General features: G+C 43.1%; 1 protein-coding gene across 1 annotated transcript in view; it reads left to right on the top strand.

The window, feature by feature from the left end:
• UBE2R2 (ubiquitin conjugating enzyme E2 R2) overlaps positions 1-25,482 on the top strand; it is a 50,922-nt gene that overhangs the window by 260 nt on the left and 25,180 nt on the right. The gene's annotated exons all lie outside the window — the stretch shown is intronic.

The raw sequence follows: 25,482 nt of genomic DNA, 5'->3' as shown, positions 1-25,482 counted from the left end.
GGCCTTCCCGGCTCCGCGCCGGCGGACCGGGCCTCCCACCGCCGCGGTGGTCCCCGGGAGCCGCCGCTGGGGCCTGCGCACCCCCCTCACCGCCCTCCGCCTGCCTGGCCTCTTTGTCGGGCTCGGAGGGGCCCCGGGGTGGGGGCGGCGGGCCCGCGGCCGCTGTCAGCCCCTCCGCCACCCCCTTCCCCCCCCCTCTCCCCCCAACCCGGGAGGAGGTTGAGGCCCGCGGGTGGAGGGAGGGCAGGGGGGCCCCGGCGCCCGTAGGTGGTGCCCCGCCAGCAGCCCTTCCCCTCCCGCTGCCGGCGGCGGGGGGACGGTGTGCGGGGCGGGCTGGCTGCGCCTGTGAGGCCTGTTCCCCTCTTGGGGGGTGCGCTCGGGGGTGAGGGGTCCGACCCGCAGCCCTCCGCGTTGTGTAATTTCTCTGTCTTAACCCCGGAGGAAGGCAGGTACCTCCCGGCGGGGTGCTCCTTCTTCCCGCCCACCCCAGGCTGCCCACTCGGCTCTGTACGTTAAAGTGAGGGGCTTCCCAGCCATGGTTCCATAGCGCTGCTCCTTGCAGGGGAGCATCCTGTGGCGGGTGATTAATTCACGACCGAGTCTGTGTTTTCCTCAGAACTTACACGGGACTGTTTATCTTTTTTTTTTCTTTTTTCCCCTGTGGTACTTTTCCCTCCCCCCCCCCCAACCCCATCAAACTTCTTCAGAGGGCTCCTGTAATGATTAGCAAAGGTAGATACATGCTTTCAATTCCTCTCTGAACCTTCCTGTTAATCGAAAAAAACCCAAAACACCTAACCCCAGAACCCAAAAAACCAACAGCTTTCATGGTTGTTATTTCCCTTCTTTAAAGACAGTAAACAAGAAATCTGGCACTGCTGCCCCAGAAAGGAACTGGAGGGAGCAGTCCTATAAAAACGAATTGGGGAGGAATTTAGTGCTTTTACTTAGGGAGATGAAACATCTTGATGCCTGCACAAGATGGGTTTCATTAGGCATACCCCTTTGCATTTGATGTCTGCTTGCTCTCTGGCAAAATAGTGTCCTCTTCAACTTGTTTCTCCCAGGAGTTAACTGTTTCAGTAGTGGCTTCTGGGTCTCACATTTCATGCCCTTTGGCTTCTATCAAACTGCAGGGGGGGGAAAAAAAATATTGGATGATCTCTTTCCATGGCTAATGTGCATCTTTGGTGCCTCTTGGCCTCTCTGGGTCAAGGTTTAAGAGCTTTGTTCCACAAAATAAAATAACCTGTAGCTTGGGGAATAATACATTTGAGTCACGTTCAGTTTGGCCTCATTGTTTTGAAGGAAGAGGAGGCTTTGGCACAGGACTTGCCTTTTGTAATGAGTTGGCTGGCTTACTCATGTAGGTGTGATAGGTGTATTCTTAGACTCACCTCCATTATTACTTACTCAGGAAGTCAGTGCAGTCTTGGGTTGGTAACTGGGTCATTTTTACATCCAAATGTTTGGAAACCTCTTCCTGCACTTACATTACTCATCCTTTTTTTTTTTTTCCAAAGAAATCACAATGGGTCAAAATATTTTTGTTTGGTCAGGAGTTCTCAGGACAGTATGTTTGCAAGTGTTCCTGGAAAGAAGCTGAAGCAGCCTGTGAAATAAGCCAGGGATGTGTGTTGACAAGAGTCGATTTAGGCAAGGCTGCCAGTAGCTTTACCCATAAATATTGTTAATGTGCTTGTTTGGTATTTGATGTCCTTAAACTGTTGTGCCTTTCTTCTAAATTCTGACCAATCCTGTGATACTTTGAGAGTGGGAGACTGCTGTCTGATGATGCCATGACCCCTCCACAGCAGAGGGGTTCCCTTCAAGCAGCATGGCTGGAGCCTGTTGTATGTTGGTTTTGCCTCATCTTTCCTGCATGAGGAGCCGTGCATGGTGGGGTCGGGTTTTTTTGGGCAGAGTTTGATCTTTGGTTATGCATCCTAACTTATAAGCTGCTGAAAAAGTGGTCATAGATGCTCATTGCCTCCCTAGGGAGGAGTCCTGTTGTCCTGAGAAGTGATATTCCTTGGCTTTCTTTCTATTGGGCCTCAGGCGAACCTTTAGGTGTTTTAGACTAGGCTTCCTGAACTGTTGAATGGTAGGATTAATGCACTAAAATTATTTGATGGGGGACTTCTATGCTGTATTTATAATATGCAAGGTGAGCTCTAGTTCAGATTGGCATCTGGTTTATTTTTCAGGTTTCTTGGCTTGATGAAATATATCTAGCTTCATTGTCTCTTGTATTTTTAGCTTCCTGAAATGAGGTAAGTGTGATTAGAAATATGCCATTATAGGATGCAACTTTTGTAAAAACTTTGTGGCAATGAGAGTTTGGGAACTTTCTCCCATTTGAGGTGTGGTTTGAGGACAGGAACTGGTGGGGAAAAGTACAAAGGCATCTAGTTAAGCTCAAGTGTGAATATTTTGAGGAAAGCCTGTGTTTAATAAACCTTAATAAAGGAAGTGTTAGTGATGTTTGGTTGGGAATAAAAATGGTTGATTTGTGCTCTTGGAGCTGGTGGCATCAGCTTTTGGCATTTTGTTTATTCTTGGAGAAATATGACCTTTCTCTCTGGGCTTTGGAACAAGCTGAATAAACTGAAATGAGGAAAGTGCTCTCTTTGCACCTCCTTGACAGGGGCTGCTGCTGCTGTTAAAAGCTGGGTCAACGTTTCAGCAGCTCTGGCTTCAGCTGCTAATCCTGTAACTGTGGTGTTTGGTAAATGGAAGCAGAAAACAAGCCCCCCTGTAAAGATAATTTTAATGGTAGGTTATCAATACTTCAGTGCTGCCTGTAATAAAGTCAGAGACTTCTAAAAAATTAAAGAATGGCATCTAGGCATATTTTATCAGCTGGTATAGCATGCTCAGGTCTGCTGTGGTACTTTGTGGCTTAGGGCCTACCAGCTAGGTGGAAAAGGCAGCAACCTTAAGCTGCTCTTCACAAAGTGACTGCTTCTGATATCAGCCAGAGGTAAAAGCAGGCCTGAACTGCAAGCTCCCTGGTGTAATCAGCTGAAGGTACCCTTCTGCAGAGTCAGGTCCAGGTGTTGTGGAGGCTGTCACTTGTCTGGGTGTTTCTGCATGGCTTTCTGCATCCCTGTCAATCTTTGCCTTATCTGCTGGGCTTGCCTAGCTATTCAGTATTACCAGGAACAAAGTTCTGGGCAACCCGTTGCTGAGGTTCCAGATCATCACCCTTAAGGAAGCAGTTGAGCTGTTCCATGCACTAGCTACCTCTCATTTCTTGCTGGTGATGCAAAGCTAGCTGAGGGTGAGTGATGATAAGGCCTCCAAAGAGGCCCAGTGTTAAGAGCAAATGTCTGTCCCCACCTTCAGTCAGCAAGAAGTTGCCAGCTTGACAGAAGTTCCTGGTAGAATCAGTTGTGTTGAGCTACAGGTGGGTGAGTTTGGTTTTTTTTTCGGTCCCTGGCTGAGTCAGAGTTTAAGGGTGAACAGTAGGCAGAACGTGTGTGTCTTAAGATGTTGATTTGCTCACAGCTGATTCAGTTATTGAGGATTTTTCTGTGTGGCTGAAGACTTTTCTCAGAATTGAATGCTTCATGTCCAGGTCAGGGGAAGTGCCAGATGCTTCTTTCTTAGGTCAGCTTAGAAGGATGTGGTGTGACAAGCCAGGCTCTTACATCAGGTGCCACCAGGCTCCATGGTAGTTCTGAATTGCTCTGGAAATGACAGGAATGCATTTTTCTGGTTTTGTAGTCAGTGCCTGAGCAGGAGAGAACTAGACTGTGCAGTAATCTGCAGAACTATGTGTGAGCAGGTGATTGCTGCCACCTTTATGCCACAGGCATCTTCTCTTGAATGGAGAGGGCTCCTGGCTGGAGAATGCCTTCACCTTTAATTTGGACAGCTGATACTTAAATGCAGACCACTGCAACAAAGGTTATTAAGCTATAATATGGTGATAAGTGCTAGTTGAGATAGATTTCAGTAACTGATAGTTGTGCATGGTGAAACTCTCACCGTCTCAATTGATCATTGACTGGTCTCTCTGCTTTGATATCCAGTGTATTACTTTGGTGTTTGGGGATTCAGAGTCTAGGCCCATGAACCTCTGCCCACTGCTTTGATTAAGCCATGTTTTCGGTTACTTGGAGGACTATTAGAAGGTCCTTCCTGATGGCTTACTCAAAGCTCTGCATACTTGATGCAACTGCACCTTAACATCACCGCTTTTGTTTTGAAAAAGGGAAATTCTTCTAATTTTTGTAGCTGAATGGTATTCTTGTGCTGGGAGCCAACCTTTCAGGGAAGGTGCATGTGAGTAATTACACAAATAGAACCCTCACTACTAAACACATAGTGCTGCCCAGAAGCATGGTTTGACCAAGTGTGCTGTGTCAAGAAGCATGTTTAATGTAGAGCAAGAGTCAATATTAAAAGCTCTTTCAAAGGTGATTTAGGCTGGGTAGATGAAAATATCTAACATTAAAGGAAACTAGACAAATTAACTGCACTGTTAGAGTTGCTATTTGATGGTTAAGGTTCTTTTTCATAATGTTTTTTGTTACTTGAAGGAGCAAGTCTTGACACATAAGTTGGAGGGGTAGAAACCCCCAAGCATTACGCTTAATTTTCAAGTAATTTGGGGGCTAAATACTTGTCAAGGCATTATTTTCCTTGCTTTCTGTAACTCATTAACCGTGGGCTGTTTAGAGTTCTGTATTGTTGGATCTCAGCTTCTTCCCAGTGATTTGATTTGATTTCCAGGCCATTTGTAATGTGTGGGGATATTTTCTTTCACAGCAGGAAATCAATATGGAACTTGCTTACAGATAACTGATGGCAAACTTGAGCACTGTATTTGAAAGTTTGCTATTGTAAGCTACATCCCTGAAAGCTTAAAATCAGGCAAACAGAAGTTTCTTTAGCACTCTAATGTTCTACCAGTTACATAATTTTAACTCTACAAAAATACTCCTTGGTGCTAAGGAAGAAGTGTGTGGTCCTCGTGGCACAGATGCTGCCTTCTGCAGGCCTCTGTGTGGTGAGGTGCTGCAGAGCTTCTCTCACTGTACTTACCTCAAGGCAACAAAAACAGGAGATGATGCTGATAAGCAGAGGTTTGATCCAGCAAAGGGATATGAAGCTGCAGGTGACAAGAGCCTAGAGCTGCTTGCTGCAGGTCTGAAGAGCTCCCATTCGAAGCAGGCTGTCTCCTAACCAAGAGTGTTGCTAAGCTGTCTGCAGGCAGGGAGGCAAGAAACTTCCGATGTTAGTTCACTGGTCATAAGTACAATTACTCTCACTGACTCTGGGGAATACTCTGCTGTTGCATATAGATTTTTGGTTGGTTGGGCCCCACAGAACCCCCCAGACAACTGTTAGGGACAGTATGTCCTCTGGAGGCAGTGGGCACAGTAATGACGATGGCCAACTCCCAGTCCTTTCCCTAGGGCTCCTCTGATCCAGGCAGGGTTATTGTGTATGCTAAGAACCACAGACAGTGATTTCTAGTTCTGATACTGCCTAAAAATACAAGTTCATGTGCAATTAGGTTCTGCTGTGTGGCAAGAGGAGAGCTGTAGCACAGCCCACCCCTGCCATTAGAATAAAGATTGAAAGCTTTCTATTTTCAAAGACTGAGCGCTGCTGGTTTGCATATTTTTTGTTGTTTGACTCTGCTTCCATGAGTTTGCACAAAATAATCCTTGGATAAGGTGAAATACAGCATGAATTTATTTCTTTGATAACGATGCAAAGATCTGTGCCTCTTGAAATTTCTTATCCATCTGTTGAAGAGATAGCAACTAAGAGCATGTATGTAGCTTTAGGTCTGGTTTCCAATATAGGATTTATTGGAAGCTTTTGAATCTCTACATTAGAAGGGTGCTCTTAATTTTTTTTGTGTGGAAATCCTTAAGATCTTCAGTATTGCAGTGATGTTGTGACAGTGAGTGTGGGACCACATCTGTGACTTCTGAGAAGCTCAAACATGCTTTTACCTTGCTGTTTCTGAAGCCATGCTTATGCTGCCTGTATTACATAGCAATATATTCACACTGGGTATCCTCTCTTTAATGGCACCTTAGTTCTACTGCATGATGCTCATTTCATGTCTAGAGAGTAGGAAATGCCAGAAAGAAAACTTCCTGCAGAACTTTATTCTTTGGCATGCAGTTTGGCTGTGTAGTTACAGCCATCATCAGGTGTTCATAGTAATGAATAGTATGGACTAAACAGTGGAGGTTTTATGTTGAACTTAAGTGTAGCTGAGTTACAGTTGGAAATGTAGCAGAGATGTGGATGGATTGGGGGTTATATATGACTTGTAATATAGCAGCTCCTCTTACAGTTTGGGCTGCATGTGATGAGATGTGTGTGTACAAGTAGGCACGTGCACAAAATTAGCTTGCTGTATCCAGAGTCATACTTCATTGTGAAAACACTAGTGGTTTTATTCTGGCAGCATGAGTTAGTAAAATTAACTGCACTTCCTCTAAGCTTTTGTGGTAGCAACTTACTGAGAATGTCTCATCTCACCAGGCCAGTTTAGTAGTAATGACTTTGGCATTTTGTACCCTCCCAATGAAACACTAGTAGCCAAGATGAACCAAACTGGCTGCTGATCTCCATGTTTTCTGAAGTATTTAAAATATGTCACTGTTTGCCCAAAGTGGCTGACAAATAGGAGAAAAATTATAAAGCTACTGAGTTGGAGTACATGTTGGATATTTTTGAATCTTAATTAACTTGAAGAAATGTGACTTTAAAACTTCCTGGATGTTTGTGTCTTTAACTGAGGCTGTCACATGGAGAACAAGAGGAATGTAAAGGAGCTGTCATAAGTAGGTGATGCTTTTGGTTATCTTAGTATCTGTGGTTAATAGAGAAGGCTGTCTGGCAGGCAGGCTTTGTCTTACTCTTTCAGGCTTTACAACTAAAATCCTTGACAAGATGTATTCCCATTTGTCTGTGTTTTTACCTTAAAACTATGGAAGTAACTTAGAAATTCAGGTAAAGGACTCTTGTTTGCAAGATGAAACTTGAGTTGACAGTAGTAGGGAGATGTTTGCAATAGCTATGTGACTCTATACCAAGTCAAGATGTATTCTAGTTAAACTATTTAAAACATTTGACACAGTGAACATTAAAACAGTATTTGGAGGGGTTCAGATGCAAAACTCTTTGCCAGAGAATCTGAACAGTGTAAGGACCAGTGTTTGTACCACTTGAGTCAATTAGTCTGTGATAGACACTTGTCCATAGTGTAAAAAGTTTTGTTTTAGAATGAATTTGTAGATATCTCTGCAGCTAGAAATGTTCTGCTGTCACGCTTAGGCAGAGGTTGAAATAACAGTCTCTGCTGCAGCACCCTCTTTGGCCTCACCAAAACAAAACCTATGCAGTGGAGTAGCTTTATAGTGTGTCCTGTGAAGACACATTTGTTCTTGTGTAAAGCCTGCTTCTGTAAGCCTCTAATTCATGGATGTAAACTACACTGGTGTGCAACTGTGTGCTTATCTCAGCTAGAGTATCTCTAAAAGCACTCACCTTTATTAAAAGAATGGGCTTCTTTCTTACAGTGTGTTTGGGGAAAACTGAGTTTCATCTCGGGGCTCCTGATTACTTCTCTTGCAGAACAGTAACTGTACCCACATTCAGTAGCCGAGTGCCCTTCAGTGGTGCATTAAGCAGTATAACTTGAGAGACTAATGTCTCTTCTGTACCTTTTAAGTCTCTTGTAGCTATTATCCATATCCCTTCTAATTTGTTGTTCATGTGGTAACAAAATTCCCATACAGAAATCTTTCATAGGGAGGTGTGTGATACTTTTCAGTTAAGGTGGAAAGAAAAGGTCTCTTCTGTTTGTAGTGATGTTGCCACTTCAGTGGGATCTCTGTCTGGCTTCATTTTTTTTTTTGTTGTGGTCATGCTACTCAATATGGTAAGCAGGAAAGGTGTTAAGGCTCAACTCTTGTTGAAAACTTTGTGTTCAAGTCACTGTTTCTTGAGACAACCAGAGTTATGTTTAAGCAGATCTCTATGAAGGGCATGTTATCAGAGGTTTTGTTCTGATTTGGGTTTTTTTTTGGAAGGATTTCTAAATGAAACAAGTCATTTTACATTGCTGTATGATGGCCATTTGACCATATAAAAATGAAAGTTTTGAGACCAACATATGGAATGATTTCCATTTCTTAATGCCTGCCAGAAACTTGAAAGCTTATTTGCTTAAATTGACTAATATGCTTTCTGTGAAATTTAACTGGTTTGGGTTGGTGTTTTTTTTGTCCCTGCTGGTAACAGTCTTTAATTTGTATGGAAGAAGCTTGGCTGTCTTTGGGCTAAAATGCAGCAGCAAAGGTGTTACTGGGGGAAGCTGGATAGGTGAGGTGGACCTCACTGAGACCAAACACTTGGGCATTTATGTTTTGGAATCTACTAGATTATTTTTGTAAATTTGCTAATATTGAAGCATGTTTTGACCCTTGGAGGCTTATGAGGAGACTCATTGGGAGTTAAAAGACCTGCTTAGGCAGGATTGGTGTCATGCCACTCTGGAGATCCATTGTAAATGGCAATAATAGCAGAGTTCACTATCTTAAACCCATATAATCTATGGCTGTTTTCCAGTTGGAAAGATCATAGTTGTATTGGCTGCTACTGTGGAGGGATGAGAAGAAAGCTGCTGCAAAAAGGTGTGAGAAGCAGTCCTCTGACTTCACTGATTCCAGGCAACCTACTTAATGTGCAACTTGGACAAACTATTGTTAATTTTCAGGGTTATCCCAGGCCTAAGTATGCAGTTGTTCACTTTAGCTCATGTCTGTGGTGTGAGTGATGGGTTTATGCTTGGGCTCATCAACCAGGTACCATATTTTTCCTGCAAGGGCCAATTAAGTAACATGCTGGTGATCAACAAAAGCTGTGAAAAGATGTGCTTCTTACTGGTGATGGCCATGGAGACCACAGCCAGGCTGGCTGCTGTAGGTATGTGCTGCTGACCTTTGCTAGGGAGCTGCCTGCTGGGAGTTGTAGGCATGTTAAGTGGTGGATCAGGTCATGTTGGAGTAAGGGTTGTGAGTAACCATCCTGAAGCGTGGCATTACCTGTCCCCAGGCCTTGTGGGAGCACAGTGAAATGTCATGTGGGGATACCTTCAGCACATGCACTGCACTTGAGATCTTATTTGCTGTCAAGGTAGGTAATGCTGTCTGGTCAGCTCTCTGCAATGGCAAAGGCATGGAGAATGGCTCTAGTATGCTTGGCTGCAAGAGAGCAGTCATTGTGATGCTGCCAGGCCTCTTTATCTCTCTTGGGGTCTCTGGGAACCCAGGCCTGTCTCTGGTGCCTCTGCCTTCATCTCTCTTCATATACCAGACTGGCTGTACTTTGGGGCACGGCTGAGGGCTGATGCAGGGTTACTGCCTGGGACCTGATTAGAGCTACTGGTCTCTTAGCCATGTTCTGTTTCAGCTTGTCCTCTGCAGCTGTCAGCTTTGAGTGTGTGGATGACTTTCACCAATTTCCAACAGAACAGTGAAGTATTTTTGCCCTGCCTACTCCTAACCAACACTTCTAAGATGGTGAGGTCCTGCTATTAAAAGAACAGTGAGCTTGCTGGTGGTGCTAGGGACAGTCTGAGTTACATTTCAGCAAAGCTTTAGGTGGAGGTCAGTGGATAGAAAGCAGGCATTGGAAGGCTGCATCAGTTCTGTATCTTTAACTCTTGTATGCACCAATTTGTTTATGATCTAACTGTCTTGTTCAGCAGGCTTTACATCATAGCTGGGGGTGTAAGTTTGGGACTATTTTCTTCCCTTGTTAAGCATTGACCAGTGCCTTCTGTACTCTAGAAAGAATAATAGATACAGGGTATTTCCTGGAACAAGTTCTCTGAATAGTGGGTTGTTTTTTTGTTTTGGTTTTTTTTTTTCATTGTTGTAACCTAAATTCTATCCTAAATCTTTTTAATTAAAACCAGGATGAAGGCAGTGTGCTGTGGCATGATGATGGTGTTGGGTAGGAAAGTTCCTGTGTTTGCAAGGGATTTCAGTCGATTATGTGATATATAACTTGGTGTAACTATATTAATGCTGAAAAACAGAGGGTCACAAAACTTAGGCTGAACCTAAAGCCTACTAGCTTGGTTGGCATGTTGAATTTGGATGTTAATTTGCACATTAATAACTAGATGGTGTCAACCCGAAATAAGAGGGTTATGAGAAATCATCTTCCTTCCAGGGAAGGTTGCCTGTTGGTAGATGCTAATGCTTGTCAACCCATCCTGCCTTCTGTAAGGTAGCAGCCAACAAGCTTTCTTTGGTAGCTGTTCAGTTTAGCTTTGTTTGATTAAACTATTAGATATTCCACTGTCAGATCTCCTGAGAATGACTTGTTACAATCTGATGTTAGACTGGGTGAAAGTGATGTACAATCCAGAACTCATCTGTTAGGCCCTTTGTGTGGGTGAAGCATGGCACTTGTCGAGAACAGTCTGTGGTTGCTCCATAAATGGGATGAGAGCCAATGCAATGCATTGTTCTAGATCTGTTGGTGACTGCAAGAGGTGCTCATCTGAAGGACATGGGGCTAGTCATGTAGAAATTTGGGGGGTTGTCCATAGCTCTGAATGTAAGGTGGTGACAAAATGTTCTTTGACAACAAAGGCAGTATAATTTAGTGCATAGCACAGGGACTAAGTCTCGTCTATAATGAGTTTGTGTTCATGATCTTGGATAAATTAACATTTTATGTAAAATGGGTATATCTTATAATAGCATAGTTGACTAAACCTGTAGGTAGAAAGCGTTTTGCTTTTTAGAAATAGCACACTGGGAAGCTTTGTTCCAAAACAAATTCAACTTGTGTGTTTACAAGTACAGTATTTAAATTTGGAATAGCTGAAGTAATTTCCAAGTGAATACTTTTCAGGCTGCTTAAGCACAAAAGCAAAAAAAAAAGAGTAAGAACTTTTGCTTATTTGTTGTTGCATTGTGGTTTTTTTAAATACCAAACCTGACCCATTTCCTGAAGTGCCCCAGCAGAAATCCTGATGTACTGACAAGTTGCAGTCCTTTGCATAGACTTTGTCCATGAGGCAGCTGCAGCAGGTCTCCCAGAGCAAAAAAGTAAAGATAGAGTTGTGTAACTTCACCTGCAGGAGAGGGGGACATTCCTGGTGTTGAAGAGAAAGCTATCAAGTCAAGGCCTGAGTATGTAAATTTACTGTGGTAGATGTGCTATGAAGTCTTCACAAATAATTCTCAGAGGGTTTCAGGGAGAGTTTGACAAACTACTTCTTGGAGGAGAAAAAGCTGTGCCTTGACTGCCTTGTCATTTGAAATACATTGATTTCAGAGCTACCTGTCCTTTTTTACCTCCTGTCATTGGTCTTTCTTGTGCTGTCTTAATTGCTCCATCTCCATTTGCCCTTATATTACAGCCACCTCAGTTCTTCTCTCCCATGCTTTGGGGATTTGGTTCAAATCTTAACACAGTGGAACTGGCATGCAGGACTGGATGTCAAGTGGGGAAGTGTGAGATGGCTTGTACCCCCATAGCGTGGGCTGGGAAACAGTCTGCTGTGGTGCTTTGTGGGGCTGACACACTCACAGGTCAAGATTTGCTTCTAGTTAAGTTAAGACAAGGTTTAAAGTATGCTACTGACATGCCTCTGAGTTCAGTTGTGCTTGTCACCTGAAGTGCAATTACTCAGGCTATGCCACAACACTGAGCTTAAAACACATAGGCAGAAAGCCAAATTCTACACTTAGCAAGCACTTTAAATAGAAAACTACAGCACAACTGACCTACAGGTACCTTTCCTTTTATAAGGAAAGCTGGTGTTTTTTAACTGCCAGAGGTGTCCTTGCTTTGGTTATAAATGCAGTTGTATAGTATGTAAACAGTCTGTGGTCAGAGCTTAAAGTCATTGCTGTGCAGGGTTTTTGTGAGAGTATCGAGTCTCTTCCTGCTGTACTCCTGTTAACCTTGTATTAATGGGTGCAGTGAAAGGACTACCAAGGGCTTTCTCTTCTCCAGTGACGCTGTCAACCATGGCAAACCACCAAGGTTTGCAGTACTAAATCGTTGAGATCATTTTATAGTGTTTAAGTATGCCTGCATTGCAGCAATGGCACATTTGACCTGTCTCAAGCACTGTAGCGGTCCAGTAGCGACAGCAGGATATTTAACACCAGTTGTGAGTTGACCCAGCTTATGAGTTGGTTTTGCAGCCCATGCTTAATCCCATGTTGCCATGGTTAGGCTGCTGCTGGTATCCATGCTAACGAATGCAAAGCCTAGTACAGGTGCAGCTGTAAATCTCTCAAGTTTTCTGGTTCTAACATGAATGGGGGAAGAGAAGTGTTGTGCAGGGTCTTACTTCCTTACTCTTACTGTTTTGACACTCCTGCAAACTGTATTGTATCTTCTGAGGCCTTAGCTACTTGGAAAGCTCAGCTGGGTTGGCCCTCAGAATTTGTGGCTGCCACTCTGCTGCACGAGAGTCTGATAGCTTAAGCCTCAGTTAAAACATACATTTAGCTATGATGATTATCCACTTACTAATTTACTTGTGGAAGTTCTGTTGTTGTGTTTTTTAAAGACATCTTTATGGGTGTGTTATTTCAAGGCCTAGCTGACTTTGATAAGTATTGTAAGAAATATTGAGTCACTCTCTGCTTCTCTTGGTAACAAAACAAAATAGAAGGATACTTCATTGACTTATTGAAAGCAACAGCATAGGCAGGCATAAACCTGATTTGGATGTGTACCTCTGATTGCTTCTTCCCCTTCGTTGCCTCAGTGCCTTGGAATTTAAATTATCAGACTTCCTCCAGCTTTACAGGAAAACTCACTTCTGAGGGTATAGTTAAAGCAAATCTGTTCCTATTAAAGGAACTTGAGTTTCTTGGGACAGAAGACTTCAAAGGCTACTAAAAGTTTTTTAAAAAGACAGATTTCAAAATGACTGTTTCTGGCAGCTGATTTCCTAGAAGTCCTGGTGAACGTAAGGGAAGCCCAAGATAGATGAGCTGAAGTGCTGGTGTTGATGAAGTAGTTGCCTTGGCAACTGCAGTCACTTAAATATCTCTAGGAAAATAGCTAGCAAATGTTAAGATTGAGAAATGGTGGTGGGTTGACAGAAGAAGCACGAGTGATGAGCAGCTTGAGGTTTATACAGGGAATTGATTTGACTACAATAGGAAGTTGCTCTTTCAAGTGGTGGGATTCTCGAGTGATGCAACCCTGATGGTTCTCTTGTAGTCACAGCATTTCTTGCTGCCCTCTTGCTGCACAAAAGCAAAGTCCTTGGGGAGAAATGCTGACCTCCCAGGGTGTATTAATTCACAAAGCAGTGGCAGATTAATGTGGTGTGAATTCAGGTGCTACTGGAGCTCTTAATTTTGCAGCCCCAGTGTTCAATACAAATATTACAGCAAAGCCCAATGCAAAATAAACTCTGAGAACTGTATTCCATGCCACAGCTAAACTGCAGAAGCTGCAACCACATCAGGGATTGTGTTAGGTCCTGGTAGTGCTTATTGCAGTGAGAAATTGAGACATTTTACCAGGTGTGTCTTGCTAATTGTGACTTGCATGTGCTGTTCTGTGGGTAAAACTAGTGAGTTTTATCTTTTTCCTTGTGAAGTATTTGATACTCTCTCATGTTGGCACAAAAAACCAAACCCCAGAGAAATCCTGACTGAATAAAAGGAACAGAGTTTAAGCCAATTGTTTCCTGCTGCCACAAGCATATTTCCAACTGCCAACTATGACAGGTATTTCTACAGGCACTGAATCTTAAGCAGAACACCAGGTGCTTGGAGAAGTTACGGAAGACCAAGGGTATGCTTTCTGTCTCATCTAATACCTGGTTTCTGAGCTTCTCTTTGTGTAGTAACTTGTGAAAAGTTGTGGTCAAGGTCTTTGTTCAAATAGAAGTGGAAAACTTTTAAGCTGCTACTGCCCTTCACAGCAAATAAGTGGTGAAAATTGGTGATAGGATCAATTCTGACGTGTTTTTCTTATCTAGGAAAAAATGCTACCCTAAAGATACAGGAACAGTCACTAGATGATTTTTATCTGTGTGTTTAAAAGCTTCTACTTGTAGTGGTCAGTATACTAGGCAGACTGACTTGATTTCTGAAGCAGATCCAGTATGGCACCCCAGTTATTTCCTTGAAAGCTCTGACATTTGACCACCTATTTCTGCTTAGCCACATGTTTTCAGCACAGGCAAAACCCCTTCTAACTCTTGATACTAGCAGCAGTGCAAGCCCATGTTAGAATTAAGAGTTGGTTTGACTTCTGGAGCCTTGCCAGACGAGAGGGAAGTTTTCTTTGGCGAGTGACATCAGCTTCTGCAGTACTGAAATGTTAAAGTAGAAAGTTGCAGTCCCTGGTGTAATGCAGAGATAGTGGTGGAAGATTTTTATTTTACTTTGTGAGTAGCTTTTGCTGAAGGAGCAATGGCAAAAATACCTACTCTAGTTTTTCACCCTTTCTGATTTATGAGCTTTTAACCTGTCTCATGTCTCCCTTTGACCCTTCAAGGTGTTCTTACACTGGAACTGCTAGTCTCAGATGTAGGACTTCAGACTTCTTAAGGCTTCTGAAACTTCATCTGACACTGATCAACAGATTAAGGTTCACAAAACACCTCTGGAAATTGTGGTACATCTTCCAAATATTTCCTATCGTGGGCAAAGAATATTTATGTGAAGGACTGTGGGATGAAACCTGGATCACCAGATGTAAACTCTGAATTCCTACTTAGTGTGCTGCTCTGCTGTTTGGATCTGCTATTCTTTTTTTATCTGTCTAGTTTCACTCAGCATCTAAAAGTTCCAAAAAGGTCTGGTACAATCACAACCACCCTCTTGTCAAAGTGAGGCTTGATATAAGGAGCTCTGTAAACTAAGGCACATGAGTAGTCTGGGTTTTCAGAAGAGAGCATATGGTAGCTGACACTTCAGCTGGAGATGACTTGGTAATTATAGCTCCTTTGTCTGAGTCCCTCTGCCATTTCATGGGGCTAATGTCAAGTTAAGCTGCTGTTTGCAAATGCAGGGAAAATATTGTAGGTGCTGCTAAAAACTATTTGGTTTCTGCACATCTCATTATTTTATCAGACCTGTACTGGGCCAAAAGCTTGGAGTCAAGGTATGAGGCCAACATGGTTACTCTAAAAAGAGTGAGTAGTCCCAACCACTAACCAACCTTCTGAATGGAGAAGGATCTTGATTCTCTGGTTGATCTGTTTAAGGACAGGACAGGGCAAGCCTGTTGGAGACCTTTGTTTTTTTCACCTAGCTTCAGGTAGTAGCTGGTTACTGAAATCGGCGGAGAATTGCTTACTTAAAGTGTTGCATTGTGATGGTCTGAGCGTTTTGTTTTGATTTGGCTTTGAGGGTGATTCATATCAACTTCTGTGACCTAAATGTCTCAATTCTAGTTTCATTGTGTTGCAATCATTAGTGGTTATAAATCTCTTAAAGTTTGTCCCGAGCTGCTTTTATTCTAAGATAAATGTAGTATACAATTGAACAAGATCTTTAGAGAAGCCTGAACCCGAGCAAGTGAAATCTAGTTTGATTTTGTTTTTTGTAGGCTGATCCTTGCTGCAATTTAGCTAACAGTTGCTAGAACAATGGGCATGATTTCTACTGCTCTGTGCGATGCAAAACAATCAGAAAGAGCAATTTATCTATCATATAGCAGCTGACTCATGCCACAGGGCTTGGTATTCCTTTAATCCTTTTTATAAACTGTTTTATCCCAGCTAATGTAATTGTGGATGTTCTTATTACCCATATAATGCCTAATCCCTTTTGAATTCTGCTAAACTGTTAGCCTTAATGTTGCTTAGCAATAATTAGCAAAATACAGGTGGTTTGTGTATAGTTTAACTCTTGATCAAAACCTTTGAAGTTCTGTTTGTGCTTTTATGTTGGCTGTACTGCCACTGCTGAACAGCGAGTGGAAACTCCTTCAGACAGACACTCACATCAGCCTGATTGCCAGCCCCCAGTTCGGATCTGTTCCTAAGCCTGTCTTCAAAGCTCTTGTATTGTCTTTCCACTTGACCGGCCAGGCTTTCAGGAGTCCTTGATAGCCTCTTTCCCAAAGTATCAAGTATTTTTTAGAAAGCATCACATTCAGTAAGAAAACAAACACGTGTCTTGCTCTATGCAAATTCAAGTTGCATTGCTAGATCCCCTTCAGTAACTTCAGCCATGGTCTTACACATGGTTGTGATAAAGGAGGAGTGGTAGTTCGGTGTCTGGTCTGGCAGTTGGTTGCCTTTGCTAGGGTACTGGGGAGGCACTTCATGATTTTGATTTCTTCTCAGGTGCTTTTGTTCTAGGCAAGTTTGGTTGTTCCAGGTAAAAGTTCTGCTTAGTTAAGGAATCATACAGGATCCTTAATCCCTTCTATGCTTTCGCTGCAGTATTGTATCTTGCCTTTACACCAATCTGTGGTAAGTAGGGTGAAGAACCAAAATTGTGCAGAGGTGCCTGAAGTGTCAACTTGTACAGAAAAGTGCTGTGAAGGGCCAACTGGCTTATTTTAAGTGTCCAGCTTTGTAGTGGGACTTGGTGAGGTTCTGCCGTCTCTTGTCCAGGGAAGCCTGTTCTCTCCTGAGGGCTTTGACTTGTACAAGAAATACAATAGGTGGCTCTCAGTCAGAGTTCTAGTCAGCCTTGGCTTGCTGCTTCAAGATGTGTTCAGTTCCTTCATCTGGAAGAGACTAAGCCCCTAGTTTCCATGGTTGTTTTGGGGTAACACAAACAGGCTGTAATGTTTTCTTTTTTACTGAGGAATCCATCCTTTCCCTTGTGAAGCTTTTGCCTCCTAGGTTCTTGGCTGCATAGTGGGGCAGACCCAAAACCCAGCCAGTGGTGAGGGAACATGCCTATCTAGCCTAAGGTGCTCAGCTGGAAGGAGGGGTTGCTTCTGTTTATCAGCTCACTTTCCAGTGTGAAATATTTATACTCCTGACAGCTTTTTTCCAAGCTCTGTGCTCTGAACAGTCAGGCTCCTTTTGTCTTCTGGCTTGGGCTTTTGCATTCCTGTCTGGGCAGAGGGGAAAGCTGGAGAGAGCTGGACTTAATGCCCTTTAGGGTAGGGCATCCACCCAGAAGGTGGAGGATGCAAGTTAAAGTGTCTTTGGCCTAAATGACTGAATAGGGTGTCCCAGTTTAGGTTTTTTGAGGAAAATAGAACAATCATCTGAATCAAATGTGTGGTAAAGGTGGTCGTGTACAGGACTTCAGGCTCTGAGTCAGCTTCATACATATATACCTGTGCATAATGTTGAGTTCACTATGAAATTCCCAGAGATCAGTGTTGAGGATGTGTTAAAGGCATTTCCTTCCTTGTCACTTAAGTTGGGCTATCACCAAGCACTACTGAGAAGGAACACTTGAGAATCCTGGGTTTGGACCTGGAGTTTCCCAGAGTGGGTACCTAGTCAGCTCTGGCTCCTGAGATGCACTAAGTAGCAGACTTTATGCTCACCCATGCAGTGCTCATTGTTTCACTCCTGTTCTAGTAGTGTCCAGAGAAATCAAAGGATAAGGTACTTCTAAATAGCTGTTATTTAATCTCTTTTGGAGAGTGCAGGATCTGTTTTTCCTGTTTAAACTTAAGAGATTTCTTTGGAGAACACTTCTGTTAAGTATGGGGGTAGGAAGGTAGCCTCCACCAGTTCCTGTTCTGTGCTAGTGCCTAGTCATGCATTTATGTGAGAACTTTTAGTGTAACAGGAAAATTACTTCAAAATGCACCCTTATGAACATGTTGTGACTGGCTGGCTTTCTTTGCATATTCTTAGGGGTTTTTTTCTGCTGAACTTTTCTCATTAGTTTGCTGTAGTCGTCTCTTGGATGAAGCTGTGATTTCAAATACATCATTCCACACTGGAAGCAACTTTAATGTCCTATGATAACATGTACAAGAATGTCAGACCAGTCGGTGTTGCATTTGCAAATTAAAAGCACTGCTGGTGTGGCTTTTTGTGTTAAACTGCTGAACTGTAAGGGTAATAAACTAGTGATGCAGACTTCTATGATCATTTAAAGCTAACTGCTCACAGTAAAAAAGCAAATGAGCTATGTGTTACCTTAGATATAATTAGATATGCTGCCTTGTATGTTTATTTTGGAGACTAGGGAAGAAGCATAAAAAACCCCTGATGCTATAGGCTGCAGTGCCCAGTGCGGAAGCAGTTGTACAGGGAATGCGAGCTCTGCACACATATAGCTTAGTGCATGGTTTGGGTTATCCTGCTGTGGATTTGCTGAGAGGTTTTTTTTTTTTTCCTGCTGATAGGAGAATGACAGCATTTTAATCCTGATGGCTGCAGACAGTAAAATGGACCTACATGAAACAGGAAATCTGGAGTCCACAGACATAATACCCTGAAAGGCTGGACAGCATTGCAGCAAGCACAAAGGAGCTTGTCCGGTGTGTGTCATTCTTTGGGTACTCCTGAGGTCACTTCCCAGCATCCAAATCCTTGAATTTTTTTTTCCTTCAAGGAAGATCAGGACTGTTGAGCCTGAAACAGCCACTCTGCTCAACTGTTGTGCGTCTGCAGGCTTTCTGTGTTGAAATGATGACATGACTTTGCTGGGCAGCACTAAATTAATTATGTAGATGTCTTCCACGTAACTTTTTGGAAACACATCGAAGCCATAAAACCAACTGGACCTGCAGCAAAGCTGCCCCATATTTGCTTCTAGCATGGGAGCCAGGTTGGCAGCCAGGGAAGGCCCTCCCTCTCTGCTACAGAGCCCAAACTGGCTCACAGCTTTCTGGTTAGCTGGTGTTGGTCTGGCTTTAAAACCACCTGGTACTGACTTAGTGGTCCAGTGTTAGTTTCAGCATTTGATGGTTTTCCTGCTTTTGTGCACTGATACTTTAAGTGATGCCCTGCTGCCTGGAGGCCAACTGAAAATATCGCAGAGTAACTTGAGCAGCAAACAATCTGCTACTCAAATGAGGCGAATCTTTGCATAACAGGAGTAAAGCTGCATGTTCTGAAACGTCTCTCCTCTTGCAGGAGGTGGTCAGAGCTGCTGTAGTGCCTTAAGGGCGTTACTGCTTGTGTAATGTCCAGTGATGTGAGGCTGGAATTTGCTGGGTGCTTGTGAACCGGCAAAGGGCACTCAGCCCGCAGATGCAATAAGGGGTTTGTAGCTACTAATGAGCTGCAAAAATGGTGGTTACTGGACAGCTTGTGGTATGCAAATATAAGTAAATTAGAGCTCTCCTAGCATACTATGAAGGGTGGCAACAGGTGATTTTCTTTTTTTTTTCTGCTGTAACTAAGCTGTGTCAGAGCTGGCTTCTTCTGGTGAGTGCTTGTTTCTTCCACTCTCCCAAAAAGTTAAACATGGGATGTTAATGACATGCTCTGTGCTGCTGAAGCTGTAGTATTAGAATCTACATTGTAAATCAGGCAATCACTAAGTCTGGTCAGAAATTGCTGGCTTGGTTATCTTTAGTGACCTACTTGTTTAGTGATAATTTAACCTGTTGAGTTTTTTCCCTGCTGCCCTTCCCTTTGCTATAGCTCCCAAGATATTGTTTGGATATTAGGAGGGGAAAGGAAGAAAACCCCTGGCTATGTGTTTTTTCTTTCCAGAGTAGAAAAGTACTGATAGAGTATGTGCATGCATGCATGAGTTTTCAGATTATCAGAAGATTATTAACACTTAAAACCACAATTGAAACTAAACAAAATTGCCCTGTCATGAGTTTTGTGCTGGAAAAGGTAACAGGCATTTGTGCAGGGTTTCAGTAGTAGCCAAAGGCTTCTGCTTGGGATTTTTTCTGTGTATACAATCTCATGCTTACTGAAAGAGCCAGCTGGCTGCTTGATTTTTGTCCTGCCTAATCTGTTGGCACTTAAATCCAGAATTGAAGGTCTAAGTGGTCACTTCTTCCAAAATAAACTATTCAAGTTAAAAATGAGGGACGGTCTAGCTTGCTACATGGCTGCTTGTTACTACACCATAGTTGTGCCAGCTATGCTGGCTGGAGGGGTGGGTGGAAGCACCTCTGCTGTGACTTGTGCTGGTTTTGTTCCTTTACTTCTTGCTTAGGGCTTACAATGCTTGGATGCTAAGGTATTTCTTAAGCTATAATCTGGAGGATTTATCAGATGCAGTTGAGTGTAAGAAGTAGGAATTAACAGTTTATGGACTGTTAGTTTTGGGGGGTTCAGATGGCAGTGATGCTGCTGCCCATACTGTCATCATTCATCTGGTTCTTAACAATGTTTGACATAGTAGTTATTACTGCTGCTTGTGTACTAATGTGACCACTCATTCACTGCAGTCCTCAACTGGGACCCTGAGCTGTCCCACTTGGTGTCTGTTACAGTACCTGCTAGTCGTCACTTTTTAAAAGAGGCTATAAATCTAAAAGCTCTTGGACCATTTTGGCACAAAGGTTCCAGTGCTTTGCTGTTTCCCTTAGCAGTTGGTATGCACAGGTGTTTGCACAGGTGTAACTGTACATGTGAACATTGTAATAGCTGCTACTTCAACTGTCTGTAGTGGTGGAGAGACAGCATATTGGTGGTGAGCAAGCTTGATACTAAGAAGGTATGTGCTGTTCTTCAAAGGTACCTGGGGAAGGAGGGCATCCTCGTTAATGGGACACAAGGTTCCCAGAGACTTTGAATTTAGTTGTAGTGGGTTGACCCTGGTTGGAGTCCAGGTGCCCACCAGGCCTACTCCATCACTCACTGTCCTCAGCTGGACAGAGGAGAGAACATATCACAAAAGGCTTGTGGGTCGAGATAAGGACAGCAGTTGCTGCCAGCAGTTGTTGTCATGGGCAAAACACTCACAAAAACCCCCATTAATCTCACTTACTACCCAGTCAAAACAGAGTAGGGTAATGCAAAATTAAACCAAGTCTTAAAAGACCTTCCCTTGCACCTCCCTTCTTGTTGGGATTAACTTCACTCTGGATTTTTCTACCTCCTTCCCCCAGCAGCACAGAGGGAAAGGGAATGGGGCTTGTAGTCAGTTCATCAGGCACTGTCTCTGCTGCTCCTTCCTCCTCAGGAGGATGGCTCCTCACACTCTGCTCCTGCTCCAGTGTGGGGTCCCTCCCACAGCAGACAGTGCTCCACTAAATTCTTCAGTGTGAGTCCTTCCCACAGGCTGCAGTTCTTCACAAACTACTCCAGTATGGGGGTCTCTGGGGTGCAGATCTTTGGGAGCAGACTGTTCCAGCCTGGGTCCCCCACAGGGTAACAAGTCTTGCCAGCAAACCTGTTCCAGTGTGGGCTCCTCTTCCCATGGGCTGCAGGTCCTGCTAGGAGGCTGCTCCTACACAGGCTTCCCTCCAGGTCACCCTTCAGGTGTCCCCACCTGTTCCAGAGTGGGGTCCTCCACTGGCTGCAGGTAAAGTCTCTACTCACCATCACTTTCTGTGGGCTGCAGGGTGACAGCCTGCCTCTCTAGAGGCACCTCCTCCCTCTTCTTCACTGGCCTTCGTGTCTGCAAACTTTCTCACTCCTTTCCCTGGTGGCAAAAAGCTGCTGCTGGTCTTTTTTTTTTCCTTTCTTAAATGTCATCCCAGAGGTGCTACCAGTGATGGTACATCTTGGATCTTGTGCTGGCACTGACACTACCAGACACAGGGGAAACTTCCAGCAGCTTCTCTCAGAAGCTCCTTACCCCTCACCCTGCCCAGCCCTTCTTGCTGCTCCATGCAAAACCTTGTCATACAAACCTAAACCATTAGCTCAGTGGAAGTTTATCTGTGAGTGGTGTGGAGACTTTCTACTGTCACTTCTGGATGACTGTAATGACAAAGTTTACCAGGATGCTGCTTCCCCTTGTCAATACCTTATTGGAATTGAAATCTCAATTGAGAAGTTCAAGCCACATCTTTATTCTCCTTTTAAAACTGGATTATACCTGTGCTCAGCATCTAGTACCCCTTGAGCTCCCTCAGTGCTGTAATGAGCTCACTGAAACATGCTGTTATTTTAAAATGCCACTGCACTGGCTCTTCATTCTACAGTACAGTGAAGCTTGCTGCATGGAAAAAATCTCAGTCTGGTTTTAGTGCTAATATGAGGATATTTCTGAACAGTTGATACTTGGATTGCAGTCATATTTTAATTTGTTGCCCCTCCCAGTACTGATTTATGCACTAGGTCACAGCTGCTTAGGTCTGCTTCGTCCACTGTTTTGTTCCTGATGCTGCCTGGTAAGGTTTCATGTAAAAACTTAGGTTGTATATTTTGAGCAGGAACAGAGCAACGAAAAAGAACGGCTTTAAATATGGCTTGGCTTGAATGTCAGGTGTGTATGTGAACAATTAGCAGAACAGGCAGTTGAGATGCTGAAAGTACTGTGTAGAGTGACAGCCTGGCCCTAGAGATGGACACTGGAGGCTCACTCAGGGTCTCTGCAGACCGTGTTGATTGAGAATACAACAGTGCAGCTTAGTACTGTTATTTTTTTCATGCTACCAGGAAGATAATTCACTGAATTCTCAGTTAAACTTGCAAATCTTAATTCCCACCATGTTTTGTGGGGTGGTTTTTTTTTTAATTTTGCATTATAACTGTCTGGTAAATACCACTTGAACTATGTAGCACATTGAAAAATAATAATTATTTAGGTATGGCTTTCTGAAAGCATCCTCTGAAAAGAATCTGGCAGTTCGTGTGGGTAGTCAGTTTGGTGTCTTCTCTGCAACTTTTCTGAAGAGACAGATAACACTTAAGGGCTATGAGGTGACAGACTAAAATGGTGCACACAACACCTGAAATAAATTTGGATTTTTAGGCTATTCTAGGCTACTTAAGCTATTCTAGAAGACAGTAACTTAATAGCTTAGTTGAGGGAGACTAGGGCTGTTAGGATGTTGAAATTACAACTAAACAGTACCAGGTAGAAAACCTTCCAGCCAGTGCTATTGCTCTACACTTTGGGGAAGGGCTAAATGTGTTTAATGAGGTTGAGGAAGTTTTTCTAGAGTTAGATGGCTAAGGGTTGTTGGTGTTGGTTCCAGTGAAGGGAATAGTGTGATGATACAGCTTGGGTTACCCCAGTATGCATACCCTGTTAATTAAGCTGCTTTATGCAAGTGAGATAGGCTTTATACTGATGTCTGCAAATTTCATGTAGTGTCTGACCTAGCCAAAGCTTGAGGTAGGAGTGCCCCAGACATACTGTGCTTTTTCAAGTGCAGCTCATGCTCCAGATTCTATAGAAGAGCTGCTGCTCTGCTTTGTAAATGCTTCCTAGCAGTTGTAGAAATGCTGGTTATCGGAGTTGGATTGCAGACATTTTTGCCATAGTACACAACTTGAACCAAGCAGCTGCAGCTGGTTTCCAGGGATACCAGAGCAGTAGCCATGAATGGATTAGATGTTGTTCTCCTTTTGCTCTTGGACTTATTGACCAGGTTGTCAGTGTTGACGAATCAACTCACATCGCAGGTTTGGGGTGTACAGTAATTTGGAAAGTATTAGCAAAATCAATGTGGTGTAATTTATTTTGTAGCACATGAAGCTGAAAACTGGTGATGCAGTCAAAAACAGGCAACTTTATCAATTGCTCTGGTTCCTGTGGTAGATACAGGTCAAGTTCTTGTGCAGCTCTCACAATTTCTGTTAGGGAGACTAAGGATTCCTAACAATGTTTCTATATATTAGTGTAAATGTCTGTCATAAAATAAGACACAGAAGAACAGGCATTATGATTTTTTTATATACCCAGATGAGTTGTATGCTATCTTTAATACTGATGCTAAAATTTAGCAAGCTTTGACCTGAACTCTTCAAATTTTTGGGTCTCTCAAAAGGTCCCTTGAAGAAAACATCTTTTTTAGTACTTATGTCTTCACTTGGAGAACGTTGAACGGTAACCTTCAGAAGAAAGCTTGCATACTTTCTGTAACAGGAATTGGTAGGAAATCTCTTGCCATTTGTGGTGGTAAGAAGGAGGCAGGGGGGGTGACTTCAAGGCATAGCATGCTAATTTGGAGCCATGTTGAGTGCCTTGAATTGCAAACTGCTTGAGACACAAATCTTCACCCTGCTGCTAAAACCTAGCTTGGTTTGAACACATGCATTTGATGTAGGTGGCATTCGTAATGGACTGCAGTTAATGAAGTCCTTCAGCTGCAGTGTGGCCAAGAGATGGGAAGATTGCATCAAGACATCTTTAGCTGAAGGTATCCTGTTTGGGAGAGGGAAATCCTTGTTGAGAAAGGTGTGCTTTTTTCACTTCCTCTGATTCTAAATCTGGCTTGAAACAAAACCATACAAAATTGATGTCATAGATAATATATGTGGATTCTGCTACTTACTGGGATAGTAATGGCTTTGTTTTCTTCTCCTAAATTCACCTGACAGTGGTAGGTGAGCTGTCTTGCTCTCCAGCAGGTTTCAGAAAGCACCAACTTCTGCTGACCTAATTGATGCCAAAGGTGATAATTAAGCTTTCTAAAAAAACTCTGAAGGCAGTTCTGTTAGAGTTGGTATTCATGACTGTACTAATAGGTGGGTGCTAAGTGGGAGTTAAAAGGACTTCTCTTATCTCTGAGTGACTGCTTAGCTATTGCTATGCGGCAGAGGAGGGCTCCTCTGTTAAAGCAGTGCATCCTTGTAGTAAGGAGATGTTTATATTAAAACAAAAGCATTGAGCCTGGGTGTGTTCAGGTGTGCTAAAGTGTTTTTTAAAAGGGGGGGAGGGATGTAATGCTGTTTTTTGGTATTTCCAATAAATTTGTCCATTTATAAGACCAGTGTGAGGATTTGTGTTAAAATTAGCAAGTTCAAGGTGGCAGTATTTGTGTGAACTCTAAAATTAACGTTAGTGATGTTACTTGTCCATGAGTTTGGTGCATAGGAAAAGATGCTATGTTAACATGTGCCATTTTATTGAACCCTTCTGTCTTGTAAGGTCTGAGAGCTGTTGACTGGGTATTTGGTGTTTTAAAAAAATCAAGCTTGTTGACCTTAAGGTTTGAGTAGCATGGTGTAAACCTCTGCCTGCAGTGGGACAGTTAAAGGCTGAGTAGTTTTGGGGCACCTGCAGGATATTCTGTATTGCACCATAACCAACAACATTGGATATAAATCAGTATGATACTGAGCAGGCATGAGATCTTAAGTCAGATATACAGAGGTCTTTAGAGACAATGATGTTGAGCTGTTTACAGTGTGCTTGATGTGGAAAATGTGTGGTGGCATGGGCAAGATCACTGGCTGTTGATCCGTGGTTGCAGAGTGTGTGTATCTTAACACTGATCACCCAAATTCCTGCCTCGGTGTGCTTCTTGAGGCTTGATGGGGCTCTTCCTGAGAGGTGCATCATTGTTTCACAGGGACAGTTTGGGTTTTGAGGGATGTAGAGGGAAATAGTACTTCTGTGTGAAAGAAGTTGTTTGGTACAGCTAGGGAGGAGGCTCTTGGATCTGGTACCCAGTGTCTCAGACTGCCTTCTGTGTCAGTGA

Source organism: Gallinula chloropus (genome assembly GCF_964237585.1).
Source record: "Gallinula chloropus genome assembly, chromosome: Z".
Lineage (NCBI taxonomy): Eukaryota > Metazoa > Chordata > Aves > Gruiformes > Rallidae > Gallinula > Gallinula chloropus.
This window is presented reverse-complemented; position numbering and strand designations above follow the sequence as displayed.